This window comes from Hydra viridissima, unplaced genomic scaffold (assembly GCF_058129835.1).
Source record: "Hydra viridissima isolate aposymbiotic clone 2 unplaced genomic scaffold, HvirCarnegie_v1 scaffold_7, whole genome shotgun sequence".
Classification (NCBI taxonomy): domain Eukaryota; kingdom Metazoa; phylum Cnidaria; class Hydrozoa; order Anthoathecata; family Hydridae; genus Hydra; species Hydra viridissima.
Window position 1 is genome coordinate 13,766,964 of NW_028324306.1, and position 17,188 is coordinate 13,784,151.

Here is a 17,188-nt window from a genome sequence, read left to right on the forward strand (position 1 = left end):
ACTAAATCAAAAACATCTAAACGAAGAAAATGAAGCACTAAAGAATAAAATTGCTGAGTTAGAAGACAGAAGTAGAAAAACAACTTGCGATTTGAAGGTATTGAGGAAACCGAAGACGAAACATGGGAGAAAAGCGAAGAATTGATTAAGAATCTACTGAAAGAAAAACTGGATATTAAAGAAGGTATACAAATTGAAAGAGCGCATCGTGCTGGAAGAAAAGAACACAAAGAAGGTAAGCGTAGAAAGCGAGCTATTATTGTCAAGTTTCTAAATTTTAAAGATCGTGAAAACATTCTCGAAAAATACAAGAAAAAGAAGCTGTGGAAGGAAAACTTGTATATAAACGAAGATTTCAGCGAGCGGACAACTAGTATTCGTAAACAACTTTTCCAAAAGGCAAAAGATCTACGAGCATCAGGTAAATTCGCTAAAGTTGTGTACAATAAAATAATAACTAAGTTATCTTAAAACAAAGTATATTCACGATTATCTATAACAGAATAAAAAAGTAAATAATAACAAAAATGAATTCGAAAAATAATAATAATTTTGAAAATGTCTTTAAATTTTTTCAAATTAATGATTTTAGATCGGATGAAGAATCCGATCCAGACATAAGTTACTTTAACGAAATTAATATGCCTGAATTTGTATGCTCTTACTTTCAACCAAATGAAGTTAATAACTTTATAGGAGTGGATAATAAAAGTAATTATTTTAATGTCGTTCATGTAAATATTAGAAGTTTAAAAAAGAACTTTGAAAATTTTCTAAATTTTATTTACGAAACCAACATTTGTTTTAACGTGATTTGTTTAACCGAAACTTGGTGTTCTAAATTAGATTTTGAAACAAATTCTGATCTCCTTCTCCCAGGTTTTAAAGAAATTTTTTTAAAACGAAAAAATAATAGGCGCGGAGGAGGAGTACTCTTTTATTTGAAAGAAAATATTTTCTATAAAGTCCTCCTGTAGTTTAAGGCCAGTCTCCGTAAATTTCGGGTTTGTTTCGTTTATTTGAGGGTGACGTAAAATTGTGCAGTTCAGATCCCGCGGGATTTTTCTAAACGCTTATAATAAAGCGGTAACTAAAAAAGTCCGACAAGAAAGTTTTCTAATTTTTTAAGTATATATCATGAGTTCATAACATGTTATGAATTAGTATATAATATAATGATTTATAACAAACCACATTATTTATTATTCAAATCTTGAATACTTATTATTTGCAATAGATTTTTTAAATTGGATGTAAATTGTGTTAGTGTATTTTACTAAATTAGTGCTCAATGTTCAAAACAGAACATACAAAATAGAAAGTGCTCAATGTTCTTAAAGAACAAGAAAATAGAAAAACTTCTTGACAATTCTGAAAAAAGAGAAACTGGCAGCAAGTGTATATATATATATATATATATATATATATATATATATATATATATATATATATATATATATATATATATATATATATATATATATGTATATATATATATGTATATATATATAATCTAGATAATATCTAAACAAACAAAAAATTAATAAATCAATTGACTGGATGATTATTGTTAAAACAAAATGAATAAAAAATTACAAATTAAATAATGATAATCAATACAAATCATATCCTATTTAACAAAGCTTTATTACTAGAATATAAACTAATACTCCAATAATATCACAAAGGATGTTTTTAAAACCAATCTCAAAGGTTTTCCCAATTCATTTTGTTGTATATAAACATTCGACAATTGCCATAATCTTTAAACTTATTTAGCTGCTTTTAATAAATTTATGTAAATTACTTGTTAATTCAACTAATGACCATGCATTTGTTGTCATTGATTTATAATATATTTCGAACAATGATAATTTTACTACAAAAGAATTTAATAAATCGATTTCTATTTCTTCCAAACAAATCGGTTAAATTCGTTGTGTCAACAGTCTACTAAAGACTACTGCTGATTTTATTAATTTATTTATTTTCAATCTAGATCTTTTTCTTTCTCGCAATATTTTCATTCTTGTTAAATAAACATTTTCTTTTTCTTTATTTTTTCCAGTTTTATTTATCTTTACTATACAAATTAAACATGCTATCAGTCAAATTTCAATGTGTTGTATTTAAGCAGGATCCATCCTCCTATAGTAAAATAAATCACATTTCTATATAATTATAAAATATACTTGTAAATAATTTTTTTTTAGTTATATAGTAAGCATTGTAAAATAGTAATTAATTTGTTTGACCAGGAAGTTCCATCAACTACATTAAAAAATAAAAAAAATCATGAAAAGTACTCAAAAGAGACTATGCTGTCAAAATATATTTGGCAACTAAAAGAAAAAAATATTAACTTTATATTAAACTGGTCTATCCTAAAAACTGCGCCTACCTATAATAACATATCTCAAAAATGTCTGTTTTGTTAACAAAAAAGTTTGAAACTATTACTTATTTAGATCAAGAAAGTTTACTAAATAAAAAAAACTGAACTTATTTCTAAATGCAGACATAAAAATAAGTACCTTTTAAAAAATTATAAAAACAAATGAGCAAATTTATTAACCAAATTTATTTAATTCTAAATACCAATTAAAAATAATAAATTGTATTAACACTATATACATATAAATATGTATATTTATATGTATATATGGTGACCACACGCTCTATTTTGTTTATTACGAATAACTTCCACCGACAGAAACCATTCTGTTTATGCGGTTATCAAAAAGCCTTTCAAAACAAAATCGCTAAGTATTACCGAGTTCTCGACACTTAATTGTACGTCGTTGAAAGAAGTTATTATATGTCGGATTTTCTACCCTCCCTTCTGAATCAAAGTATGAAAAAACGATATAATTCAATATCAATGTCTTTTAGCTTGTAGATAACTAGAAAAGTTGTGCTTAACAATCTAAACCCTTATTTTTTGAAACATTTATCTTTAAGTTTAAGGACAATATGCGTCATCCACCATATTTTTGTCAATAATATTTTTTTCAACCTAGCCCAACTTTTGCTAAGTATTATTCAGCTTAGACAACAAATTTTCAAAAACAGTTTTTTTTAAAAAGGAGTTGTAGAAGGTAGGACGAACTACAATAAAAATTTGGACTGGCCTTAAATCACCTGAGTCAGAAGCGATATGAGTGTTTCTGATACGGATCAAGAGATCTTAACAATTGAACTAATAAACAAAAACCTCCGACTGGAAAAACAGAAAATCTTGGTAAATTTTTGAAATACAATCTAATAGAAAAAGCTTGTCAAGAGAAAAAAAAAAGTTATATTTTGGGTGACTTCAACTTGGATTGTTTTGAGTATAGCGAAAATCAAACTATAAAAACATTTTATAACAATTTATTTGAAATGGGTATCATACCAATAATAGATAGACCGACTAGAATTACAAACCATTCCTCGACTTTAATTGATAATACATTAACCACACACTATTTTAATAAATTTTTAAAAAAAGGAATTATAAAAACTGATGTTTCTGATCATTTTCCCATATTTTTTTCTATTAAATCAGATTATCAAATAAAAAGCGCGGGGAAAATGACAATAAAAAAGCGAATTGTTAACAACTGTAACTTAAAATTATTCAAAGATCAAATTCTACAGCAAGACTGGAATCACATAAACTTTAATGATAACATAAACATGATCTATAACACGTTTTATAAAACTTTCATTAAAATCTATGACGCTAATTTTCCAATATGTGAAATAAATATCAAAGCCAAAGACATTATCTCCTTGGATAACTAAGGGACTAAAAAAGTCTTCGAAACTAAAGCAAAAGTTGAATTATAAATATTTAAAAACTAAATCCGAAAAACATAAACAAAATTACAAAAACTACAAAAACCTGTTTGAAAAACTCCGAAAATATGCTAAAAAAAATTATTATTCTAATTTAATTTCTCAGCACAAACATAACTTAAAACGCATCTGGGAATTAATGAAGGAAATTACAGGAAAACAAAAAGTAAGTTCAACCTCTCTTCCACATGCAATTAAAGTTGGAAATAAAATAACTAATGATATTAATAAAATTGTGACTGAATTTAACAAATTTTTTTCCACTGTAGGAGCGAATTTATCAAACAAAATCCCTTTAACAAATTATAAATTAACAGACGAAATTCAAACGTCAAACTCCTTACATTTTTCAAACCTAACGCTTGAGGAATTCAATATAGCTTTTAGATCATTAAAAAGAAATAAATCAATAGGACCTGACGGTATACATGGAAATATTGTGATAGACTCTTATGACGTCATGAAAGATATTCTTTACAAAATCTTTAAATCATCCATTAAACAAGGTACTTTCCCAGACTCTCTGAAAATAGCAAAAGTAATTCCTATTTTTAAGTCAGGAGACTCGACCGATTTAACAAATTACAGGCCTATTTCTGTTCTTCCAGTATTTTCAAAAATATTAGAAAGAATAATGTATAGCAGAGTGTACACATACCTAATTACCAATAAACTCCTTTATGAAAATCAGTTCGGTTTAAAAAAAAAACAACTCAACCGAACATGCTATTCTTCAATTAACACGTTGTATTAACGAATCTTTTAAAAATCAATTTACACTTGGTGTTTTCATTGACTTGTCAAAAGCTTTTGACACGGTCGATCATAATATTTTGCTTAAAAAACTTGAATGTTATGGCATAGTTGGTAAAACTCTAAGTTGGTTCAAAAGTTATCTCTCCAACCGAAAGCAATTTGTTTTTAGCAAAGATTCCCAAACTCAAACATTAATGAACATAAGATATGGTGTCCCACAAGGATCCATACTTGGACCACTTCTTTTCATTATATATATGTATAAATGATCTTAACAAAGCATCCAATTTGAAAACTATAATTTTTGCAGACGACACAAACTTGTTTCAGTCACATGAAAATATAAACATACTTTTTAATAATATGAACAGAGAACTTAAAAAAATTTCATTTTGGTTAAAAAAAAATAGACTATCTTTAAATATTGAAAAAACAAAATGGATACTTTTCCATCCAAACTTTAAAAAACAAATACTGCCTGTAATTATGCCCGATCTTTTTATAGACAATGTCATCCTAAAAAGAGAAAAAGTGACAAAATTTTTAGGAGTTCTTATTGAAGAAAATCTGTCTTGGAAATCACACATCAATAATATTTCTAATAAAGTTGCAAAAAACATTGGAATTCTATACAAATCTAGAGGTATTTTAAACAAAAAGCAATTAACACAATTATATTACTCTTTTATTCATTGTCATATCAATTATGCAAATATTATATGGGGAAGTACATATAAAACTAAACTTAAATCTCTTAATCGGCATGAGAAACACGCAGCTCGCATAATAAATTTTAAAAATCGTTTTTCAAACTCTGAACCGCTTTTTAAAGAAATGGCCACCTTAAATGTTTATCAACTGAATGTATTTAATGTTTTGTGTTTTATGTACAAATGTAAAGAACTTATATCCTCCGATGTTTTTATAAACCTTTACAAAATTAAACCACAAAATAAATATAACCTACGTAATAATGGCATTTTAGAAAAACCTTTTTGCAAAAATAAACAAGCTCAATTTTGTATATCTTATCGTGGACCTTTTCTATGGAACGAAATAGTACGGCCTAATTTTGTTTTTTCATCTGAACTGACCTATTCCTTTTTCAAGCAATCTATTAAAAAAATAATTTTTTCAACGAAAAATATTCTTGATTTTTTTTGATTTTTTTAAAAAAATACTTTCAGTTGCTATATACTACACCTTGATTTGTCATGTTTTTATTTTGAGTTTCACTTCTGAAATATGTAGAGTATTAAATTTATGATATATTTATGATATTAGTGATTATATATTCTCGGTATATATTTATTTTATATAGTATATAGATGTTTTTATTGAAGAAGAAAATAGATTTTTGTTAAGGGCTTAGTGATAAGATCATTGCGATCTTCTTGAAGTCCTGGCCTTATAATATTATAAATTTTAATGTAAATAATATTATACGGCAAATAAATATACTAATACTAAATACTAAAGTTTGTAAGAGCATTAGCTACCATGTGTCCAGAAATCAATTGAAGTCTGGGAATAGAACAACCTTGTTTTGATATGCGTGATATGGCTGTAAATAATCCTTGAGTTACTTTGTTTCCTTGATGTAGTACTATATACATTGCACTGCAGCAGCCATCTTTGCCTGCATCACCAAATCCATGGATTGCAATCTTTTTTATTATATGTTTCAAAACAGTTATACTTCTTTGTATTGGTGTAAGGTCTGGTAAATTATTTTTCCAAAGCATCCATTCCTTTGTTATTACAGGTGAAAGTTTTTTGTCTCAAGTAAACTTTAAATCACAAACTTGTCGATATATAAGTTTTGCTGTTAGTATTATTGGGGAAATCACACCAAGTGGAACAAAAACTCTAGTAAAACTTTCTAAAATTCCTATTTTGGCTGTGATGTTGGTTTGGTGAGTTGGTCTGCAATCCACTAATAAAGTGTCATTAATTTTGTCCTACAACAAACCAAGAATTTTTGAATAACGTTTATTTTGTTCATTGATGGTAACTTCATGATAGTTCTTTTTTGAATATTGATTTCCAATGCAGGAAAATTCGAGTGCCATTTGTGAAGCTATAATCCGCCCATTTCGAACAAATGAATTGTTGTTTGTTTTCATTTTTCGAAGCATTCCAGGTCAACTCCCCCTTTGATTATATCAGCAACATATATGGCCTTGTTGATTATCTAAATTTCATTCTTTTTATGCGGATATATTTTCCATATGTCAATAAATGTTGATTGATTACTCCCCCAAGAATAAAGGGACTAGATGCACAGCCTAACGGGATTCGAGTAAATCTTAGAGTTATTACTTCTTTACTTTTCAAGTCCGATATCCAATAGAAACGGAAAGCATCACGATCAACTCTTATTTGTAGAAAGGCTTGTTTGATGTCTCCAGTAAGACAAACAGGTTGCAATCTGTTTTATAAAATAATATTGAGTAGTAAGGGTTGTAATGGAGGACCAATATGTAAACAGTCATTAAGCGAGGGTGATCTGTACTCTTTAGCTGACGCGTCAAAAACAATCCATAGCATGGTTGTTTCGTAGTCCTCTTTTATTACTGCTCAATGAGGCATGTAGAATATTCTCTTGCCTGTTGGTTTGTTTGGTGCATACTTAATTATCCCATTCTTGAGTTGTTCTTGATTAATAGCGTTGAATTTTATAGGATCATTTGGTTTCTTTTGCAGTTTTCTAAGTACACTTTGCAACCTTTATAGTTCTTTGTAACAGTCGTTGGTTGACGACTGTTACAAAGAACTATAAGTCGAGTAATATCAGCTTTAACAGGGCCAAGTTTGTCGAGAGTTTCGCGTACCAGTATTTCTGCTGTCTCCAATTTGTTTAAAGTTTTCAACGAGTTTATGCTTACATTTAATTTTCTGTAAAAATGATGTACTTAATCCACGTCGGTATTTTTAATATAGGGAAGATCCATGATATCACGACCATGCTGGTGTATATTTTCAGAAGTGATTCCATATTTTTTTCCAACAATTCCTTTTTTGGCGTGTTTGCAGTAATAGTAGTCCACGTAAGTACGATAATTAAGCTACTGGAGGATAGCTTCTGTTGTCAATTTCTGTGCTGAATTGTTCCCAGAACCGCACCCAATCCACAATAGTCCCATCAAATTTTAAAATTTGTAGTCTGGGAAGTTTTGCTTTACAATCATTTGTGTGTGCACTGTGCATGCTTTGAGTTGTTTCTTGTTTTCGTTCATTCAGTTCTTCTTTTACACGAGCAACTTCTTCGTGCATTTTCTTCTTTTTCGTAATTTCTCTTTCTATACGGTATTCTTCCAGCGAGGTCAAAAGTTCGCTTTGCTGTTTAATTAAGTTGTTCTGTTGTTCGTACCCTTTGTCGATTTCTTAATTGTCGGCGTTTTCTTCGTCTCTTTTTAATTCTTCTATGTTTTGGATTAAGTTAAAAGTCTCCGACAGTTTTGCTTTGATGGTTGGTTCTAATCTATCTAGTGTGTGTATATCGTTATTGTTTAATGATATGCATACTTCCAGACCAAGCGGCTAAACTTTTGTTGATGTTAGTTCCGATTTCCTTGATAGTGTAGCGATTGGATCTTCGTGTTGCTTCGGAGGCATTAAATTCTATTGTAATCTTTGATTCCTTACGTCAGTTGACTGCTTGTAGAGTGTTCCGTAGGTTCCAGTTGTCCTGGCAGGATCGCCACATTGTGTTCTGCATATTTTTTGTTTTTAACTGTCTAAGTCAGATCTACTCCAACACGCGTTTTTTATAACTATTTTATATATATTCAAATTAAGAAAATAGCGATATTTATACTAAATCTGACATAGTTGAGAATTATCCGTAGCTAAAAACAACATAATAATTACCAAATTCATACCAAATATTAATTACTGTAAAAATACTTGACATCATCGCGTGGTTTAATAAACGTTTATGACAAACATCGTGTTGTGAATATTTCTTTTTGTTCAACAGACTAAGGCAGATCTACTCCAACACTCGTTTTTTATAACTACTTTATAGATATTCAAATTAAGGAAACAGCGTTATTTATACTAAATCTGACATAAATAGCAATTATCCCCAAATAAAAATACGAAATAATTACCAACTTGATGACCTATATTTTAAAACCAGACTTCACCGCCTGCTTAAGTAAATGTTTATGACACACTCCTTAGGAATTGTAGAGAGAGTATCTACACAATCTCTTCAAAATGATTATCAAGGAATGTTATTTTCATAAGTTCCTCAGGCTTTTATTTTGTCTTTCGTGAAGGTCTAAGCCTAAGAATTTTTGTTTGCTCTTGTGATGTGTTTTCGGTAGGTTTAGAATCATTTAGGAATTCTTCGATCTCGATAGGACCTTAGCAAAAAATTTCCAACGGATAGAGCATCTGAATTGGTCTTTCCACTATATGATTACTTCTAATATAACACCGCGATTTAAACTTTCTTCTCTGCGTACAAGTTTCGTTACCAAACCTAATTTCCACTCGCCTCTATCCCTTTCTCCTCTTTTTTGCAAGAAAATCTCTCCCACAGTTATGTCCTTTTGGTTATACCCTTTGTGCTGGTAATTTTCTCGTAATGATCTTAAGTACTCGTTCCTTCACCTTTTCCACGCTAAGTTCTTGGATTTTGTGATATACCGCTTAGCTCATGTAGTCGTGTTGTTGTTAAATTCTTCCTTATCGTCATCTTCTACATTTTCGAAAGGGATAGTAAAACCTTTCCTTGGTAAAATTATGTTTTTGGTGTTGATACCGGAAGTTAAAGATCGTTTTTGATATATCACAATGGTCGGTTATTCAATGCACTTTCAATATCAACCAAAACTTGTTTAAATCGTTCAAGTCAGACGAGTCCTTCCAGTTGCTTTGTGTAATGATCTTTTTACCAAACCCACCATTCTTTCAAAGAAAACTCCCACCATGGGCTTTTTGCTAAATGGAACTTCCATTTTATGTTCATTCATTGAAGAATTCGTTTATCAGCGAGTCCTTCTGCAATCGTCTTATTCACCTTGCAGTACTTACAAATGTTTTGTCATTGTCGCTTATCATGAGTTCAGGTGTGCATCTCTTTGAAACCATTTCTTTAATACTTCTTCGGAAATCTTCATTTTCCATTGTTTTTAGAGATCCATATGGATTGCTCTTGAAGTTGCACAAGTATAAAGTACAATGTACGACTTTTTGTGACACTTTTTGCTTACTTTATGTTTCATTGGGCCAGCGAAATCCAAACCAATAGTTTCAAAGGGGTATTTACTTTTAGTTCGATAATTTAGCAAATCAGCTGTTAATGGAGCTAGTAGTGGTTTGCACCTGAATCTTTTACACCAATGACAATCGCATATTATTGTTTTGAGTTAGCTACGTAAAGTAATTGTCCGATAATGCTCACAAAACTTGGACATTCATAGACCAACTATACCATAATGTGTTTATGCATGTGTTCTATGAACAATCAAGTTTGTAAAGGGATGCTTGCGAGTTAAAGTATTCGGTGCTCTCCTCGTATGCGACCCATGCAAACTATTAGTCCGTTGTGATTTTTATGTAATCATAATCTTACTGAAGTCTCTTTATATTGTTTAGAGTTAACAAATTCTTATTGAACAATTTTGACAGCTTCTGTATAGCGTTATTTCATTCAGAAGCTGATAGAACACGAAGACATTTTTCTTAACTTTTAAGATTGGTGATAATCACTATAATAAACTATTTTCAAATAAGAGAATATAATACAATTATCTCTATTTGGGTTGATGATTTGTCAGGGATACATGATTATTTTCAATACAGCAAATGACTCACTGAATATACATTCTTTAGGCGATTTTCATCCGACGTGAACAGGGTGGTTGAAACCTAAGGTAAACAATTCTTTGCATACTTGAAATCTTCTGTACCTGCAACTCTTTCGACTAGAGCACAGGTTATCTATAATTATCTCGCATCACACCACTATTAGTTCACACCCAGGTGGCTCTAGCGTTTTGAAATATAGCGGACATCATCGCGAGTTCCAATGGACTGATGAGCCTGGACCAATAGGATCCAGAGTATATGTGATTTATAATATAACCACACCATCCGCTTTACGATTTTGCTAAATGACCCCTGGTTCTAATGTGGTGGTCACAAATAATTGGCGGATGCCAAGTGTTGTAAATCGAATGCCAAATGGGAGCAATATTATCCACCTACCTCGAAAGTGCTCATAACTAAATTCCTTACAAAACGAGACTAAACAACTTGTACGAACAAACATATGCAAACACCATATAAAACTTATGCATAATTAATCTTTAACAATCTTTTGCAAGCTTTTTTTGTTCAAGCGATAACATTTCTTTTCTTTCATCCATTTTTATTTAACTCTATAATGAGAAGGTTTTGATGCACACTGTTGACATGCACTAGGATTGATTAGAATAGTTGCATATTAAAAAAACGCAAAGAATTTGGTTCAAATTACTTTGAATTAACTCAAAAATAGCTAATAGGTTTAAAAAATGCTAATTCATTGGAAACTCGTTTCCTGAAATAAAAATAAAAATTCAGTCCAACCCCAAGGGACCGCACTCAATATAAAGTTGAAGCCACTAATTAAACTTTCTCTTCTACAAAGTGCTCAATTGTTTAGACGCCACGTACCTTTTAATATTGTTATTTGTCCTTATCTGTGTGTCGATATAAAATAGAAAATAATCCGAGCAAAAACTTAATCAAATTAAAATTGTTAAATTTCAATATATAATAACGAGTATTAAAACTAACAGAATCAGGATAGAAACAAACAGATATAAGTCATTATTAAAACGAATACTGACACTACGCTAGAACTAAGAGAATCAGGATAGAAACACACAGATATAAGTCAATATTAAGACGAATAATGACCCTACGCTTGAACTAAGAGAATTAGGCTAGAATCAATCTAAGCAAGAACTTAATCCAATTTAAAACGTCAATATTAAAACGATTGCTGACACTAGGTTAATACAAAGAGAGTAAGGCTGGAAATAACCTTTAGAGAATCTTAATCTAATCCGAAATTTGAAGTTCAAAACGAGTATTGACACATGTTAAGAACTAAGAACTTTAGGCTAGAAATGCAATTTGCAATAACTTATTCCAAGTAGAAATGTCAACATTAAAGCAAATATGGTCTCAATGCTAGAACATAGAGATTAATGCTAGCAATACCTTAAGGAAAATTTTAATCAAATCATAAATTTTATAAAATTGTTAAACTTGATGAATCTGACGTATTAGGTAATATTGATTGAGGAAGGGCTGTTTAAAGATCTTGAGCGTGTGCGACATTAGGGCATATAAACTTTTTCATTTTTGGTTTATTCAGGACATCTGTTCGAAAATAATTTTACTAATCCCAATCACAGGGTTTATGCTTTTTCTTCCCTGAGGCGTTCACTGCTCAGTCTTGACCAAGCCACGCAAAACTATTTCCAAGTAAGAGGAAAATAAAAATATGCATTTTAACATATAACATCTAAAGATCGCTATTTCGTGAAACTTTAAATAATGTCAAATAACCGAGCTAATTATTTAGTTTGTATTATGGTCCAAATATCTAATCCATTCTCTCTACTTATACCAAGCTGCATAAAATTAGTTAACTCCAGAATATCAAAATGTCTGTTTATATATAAACAGATAGATTTAAAAATAAACGAATTTTTGGATTTGATTACTTAACTTTCTTTAACTTAAGAGAAATATTGTATGAAGATGCGTTCCAACTTAGTTCATTTGGTGGAAAAAAGGCAAGGCGATATTAAACCTATAGATCTTGTGAAGATAGCTCTATTCTTTGAGGGCTAGCTGGATTATATATTGATCGAAATTTTTTAATCTGTTGCTTTTCTGATGTTGTGGATTGTCTTAACATTCAGAGATTCTCCTTTTATGTGACAAAGAAACAAAAAGTGATATGCAATCCGAAGATAGTTTTATAATATGTAAGAAATAAATATGCCTTAAATAACTGTCAGCAAGTATATAGTTTATCTATGATGTAAAGGATTGTGGGCAAACGCAAGTGTTCACGTATTCGTAACCCATTGCTAAAGTAACGATTAAAGTTCACTCAGTATCTCAGTACTTTACCATAATTAATAATAGACCTACTTTAAACTGATTTTTCATAATTAATAACAGACCCACTTTAAATGGATATGTAAACAACGTATTAAATGTTACATAAATAAAAACATGTAATTAATATCGCTGCATATAATCTGATGAATATAACGAGACTAATCAACAGTCAATTAGCAAAAACAACATCTTAACAACGTTTCTTGAAATTTGACTGATCCAATAAACAGAGGCACTTTGCGGATAAAAAATAGATGGGCTAACATTTTTCATCATTAGAAGCAGCAACACCTCGCAACAATTTAAAATGCTTTCTATATCACACAGGTGGGGGACTAAGACCTTTCTGAACAATTAATTGATTACTTATTTGGTTTTTGACACAGTCAACGATAAAAATCCTCTCCGCTTTAGCTATTTAAAAAAATGAGGATGTTTTGATTGCTCATATGAAAGGGCTTTGAGCCTTTCTTTAAAAAGTCTTTAGAAAGACTTGACAACACCGAACTTCCAATGAGTTTGGCAGTAATTCTAATTGATATAAGATTCAGCAACTGCATCTGAAGTCGTTAGGTAAGCTTAATGATTTAAATTTATAATTTAAAAATTTTCAATTAAAAAAGTAGGTACATTTTGCATTGATTTCATCAATTGGTAATACAAATATCAGCGAATGCTTCATGTAACAGGTAGATGGAGCCTGCGATTTCAGCACTCTAGGTAAAGTTAATCACCTTAAACAAGACACTTTCACCGAAGTTAAAATAGTTTATTTGTAGAAAAATGCAAGGATGGTTTTTAAATTGAATACCAGAAACGGTGATCAACTTCAATACTACCTTTCCATTTTCAATTTTAATCTAGATTTTGAAAATATTCTGTCGTCGTCTGAAAAAAATAACATTGCAATATTATTTGGGTCCCTACATTCACAAATGTAAATCGAATAAACAAAGACTAGATTTAACTTCATTTAAAAAACTGAACTATCATAAATCACTTTCTCATTGTTTTAAAGTGGCGACCATGAAAAGTTTTCCATCCCCTCTATTTATAGCGAATGTCAACTTGCAAATGTCAACCAGCGAATGTTAAGTTTTAGAAAATAAACTTCAATATACAATAAAGTGCTAAACTTCAATGTGAATTATCTCAAACTGTTGCTGAAGTATGAAAACCACATTATTGCATAAAACCATCCATCTAGTGTACAAATCTCGAAAGAAGTTGACGATATTTAAAAATCGAGAATAGTCGACAGTTTCGCACTTTGATTGGGTTGAGTCAATTATATTTTAAAATCGATTTTAAGTCTAAAAAGCTGGGAATCACCGGCTCAATAAGTTTGAAAGAAAAACGAGTTAATTAATTAGTACTCACTTGGTTTTGCTTCTCAACTTGTTCTCCTGAGTGCTGACATCAGAAAAAAACTTTTCTTCTGAAATCTAAGTAAATTAACCAAAATCTTTGTATTGAGGAGTTTTTCTTAAAAAAAAATTGCCTTTCATTAACAATAATCTCAGTCTTATGCCCAGAAAATCATCTCGTTGTTGTTCATATTACCGAAATTTAGTTGGCTTAATCAAGTTCATTTAAATGGTTAAAAAAATGTAGTTTTCGTCGCACTAATTCATAGTTTTCTGATACTTAGTTTAACCAAGACACATTTGTATAATTCTTATCACTTGAAATGAAATCAAACAAGAAATTCAAAATGTATTAAAATCGCCAGCTATCTAGGAAACTTTTTCCAATATTTACAACATTTGCTACCTTGTTTACAACCTGATCAGCAAGCTGTCTTCCGTCCTCAATTAAATCTGCTTCCATTCTTAATACTACTTCATGAATTGCATTTGGGAGATCTGGATCAAATTTGGAAACCCCGCCTACTAATTTATCTGCAACAAGTTTTATTTTTTCATTCACAATTTCACTTTTAACTTCTTCTGTAGGAACGGCTGATTTAATTTCTGCCACAACTCGAAATCCTTTCTTGGACGTTCTTTATTTCTGTTGTGTCTTTAAGCGAACTGAAGACGATTTCAAAAATAGTGTCTACATTTGATACAAGAAACTTTAGATTTAAAAAATCTGAATAATTTTTTTCTAGCAACTTTGATAAATTCCTATCAAAATAGTTTAATTTCTGAATCATATCCTCTACAAAAACGATGATATCATTTACATTTGTAGGTATGCATTCTTCAATGTTGTTTATTATCCATTCAGTTTTCTCTATAACCTCTTTTTTCACTACTGAATCTATGGTCTCAATAATATTTATTTTGTTCATGAAATAATATGGTAGACAGTTGCTTTCGAAAGCTATCTGCATCTGAACAAACAAATAAACGAGAGCTGCTTTTAGTGCTTCAGGCGTTTCCTTCCATATTTCATCATGCGGAGGAAAATCTTCTGCAGTTTTTAACATAATATTTTTTCCTATAAAAGAGGAAAGTTGTGTTGGGCTAATTGGTTTCAGCCATTTATAAAACATCGCCTTAAAGATGAAGTAAACTAACTTTTGCTGTGGATTATACATAGAAATCAGCTTGCGTTCAACATCCGAAAACGAATACTTCCAATCGAGAGTTTCCGTGTTACCTTTTTCAGCCGCAGACGGTTTTGCGATAATATGACATGTCTGCGTGAGATCATCAATGGTATGGACATCGGGCCAGTTTCTTTTTCTTTCCTTCCATTCCGAAGCAACATCAGGCCACCAATAAATTTGAATAAAGTTGACTAAGTCAATGGAAAGTTTAAGAAAGTTTTTGTTTCTAATTTGGACTGTAAATTCGGAACCAACTGATGCATTTGTAACATTCTCAGCTTTTGAAAGAAATATATTAGAAATTTTTTCATCAAAAATTGCTGCAAATGCTATTTCAAATAATTTTCGATTCTCTTGGAGCTTAAACTTATCTAGTAAAAAAGTTTTAATATTATATGGACTAGCATAACCTTCTGCACTTACCATAGTTAAATAATCCTCCACATGTGCTTTTGAAACACCCAAATCAACATTATTTTTATACCTTAAAATCTCAGGATGGATGCAAACATTCACATAGCCAAATTTATCTGGGATGTCTTCAACGTAGTTTTTGAGTTCAGGGGGAATCTCTAGGAGAATAAATTCTACATCAATCTCAAGTTCCCTGTTTAATCCATCGTCAAACTCATTACTGGGTTTAAAAACACGAGCACTTGCAGAACCCTCAGAAGTACTTCCTGCTATCCCTATAATTTTTGACGCATTTGCTTGATTTTCAGAGAACCATGTTTTACGAAATGATAATAGCAACTTCAATAACGAGTATCATGTGTCGCAAATCTGCTCGTCAAGCTTTTTCAGTTTTTTGAAATTCTCAATATTTTCGTCATGGGAATCTATAATTCAAATAAAAACCAGCATTAAAAAGAGTAAGAACACTATTGATCTCACCAAAGTAGTAAAGTTTTTTCATCAAAAACGTCGTTGTTTTAACAATTTCAGGTAAAAATATGACCTTTTAAAATCTTATTTCCCAATTCACACCTGCCTGCAACGACTTTTTAGTTTTGCGATTTGACTCCGGACATTGTCATACGTCGTTGGGTTCGTTACAATGAGTAGAATTAGGGTTGATATGTCACCGAAATCATAAAATTTAATTTAGCAAAATATTTACGTAATAGGGGTTGAAAAGGCCAAATATAGGAATTTATCCCGCAAATTCAGGACGTAAGTAAAAAAATAACTCGAAAATTTTACATATATATATATATGTATGTATATATATATATATATATATATATACCCAGCTAGCACACTTACGTTGGGCCAACGTATGTAAAACCATCGCGAACGTCGGCTGTTTTTTCCAATGCAAAACCAACGTTGATCCAATGTCATATGTTTAATTATGAAATTAATACCGACGGAACTAAAAACAACTGGAAAATTTACATTGGTCCAACATATGTTTTTACATCGTAAAAAGTTAATTGCTTTTACGATGTAAATCCAACGTTGATCCAATGTATTTAAATTGACATTGATTCAACCAACGTTGAATAAATGTATGTTTTTACATCGCAAAAAGTTTATTGTTTTTACGATCTAAACCCAACGTTGATCCAATGTAATCCCAGCTAACACAATACGTTCGGGCACGTTCTAAGAACGTTCTGTAAAAGTTCTTTGAGGTATTGAGTATTTTGAGTCCTCCGGCCGATGCCTTGCAGACTTGCCCGAACCTCTCCAGGGAAGACCCAGAAGCACGTCGACCCTGAGTTTGCCTCCCCTTTGAGGAACGGGCGGAAAAAAAGAAAAGTATCTGTTTAATACAAGTACACCGGCCTAGCCAGCTCGCCATCAATCCAAGTGACTACACTTGATCTTAGCCATTAGGCCGAGAAGCGTGAAAGTTCTTTGAGCATATTCACCTAACTTTTTTTTAGCTTC

The 17,188-nt window shown here is 30.7% G+C and overlaps 2 pseudogenes; one reads left to right on the forward strand and one right to left on the reverse strand.

Moving 5' to 3' along the window:
• The window catches only part of LOC149886230 (uncharacterized), a 194,624-nt pseudogene that overhangs the window by 73,287 nt on the left and 104,149 nt on the right, over positions 1–17,188 (reverse strand).
• LOC149886238 (uncharacterized) lies at positions 528–4,594 on the forward strand (annotated as a pseudogene).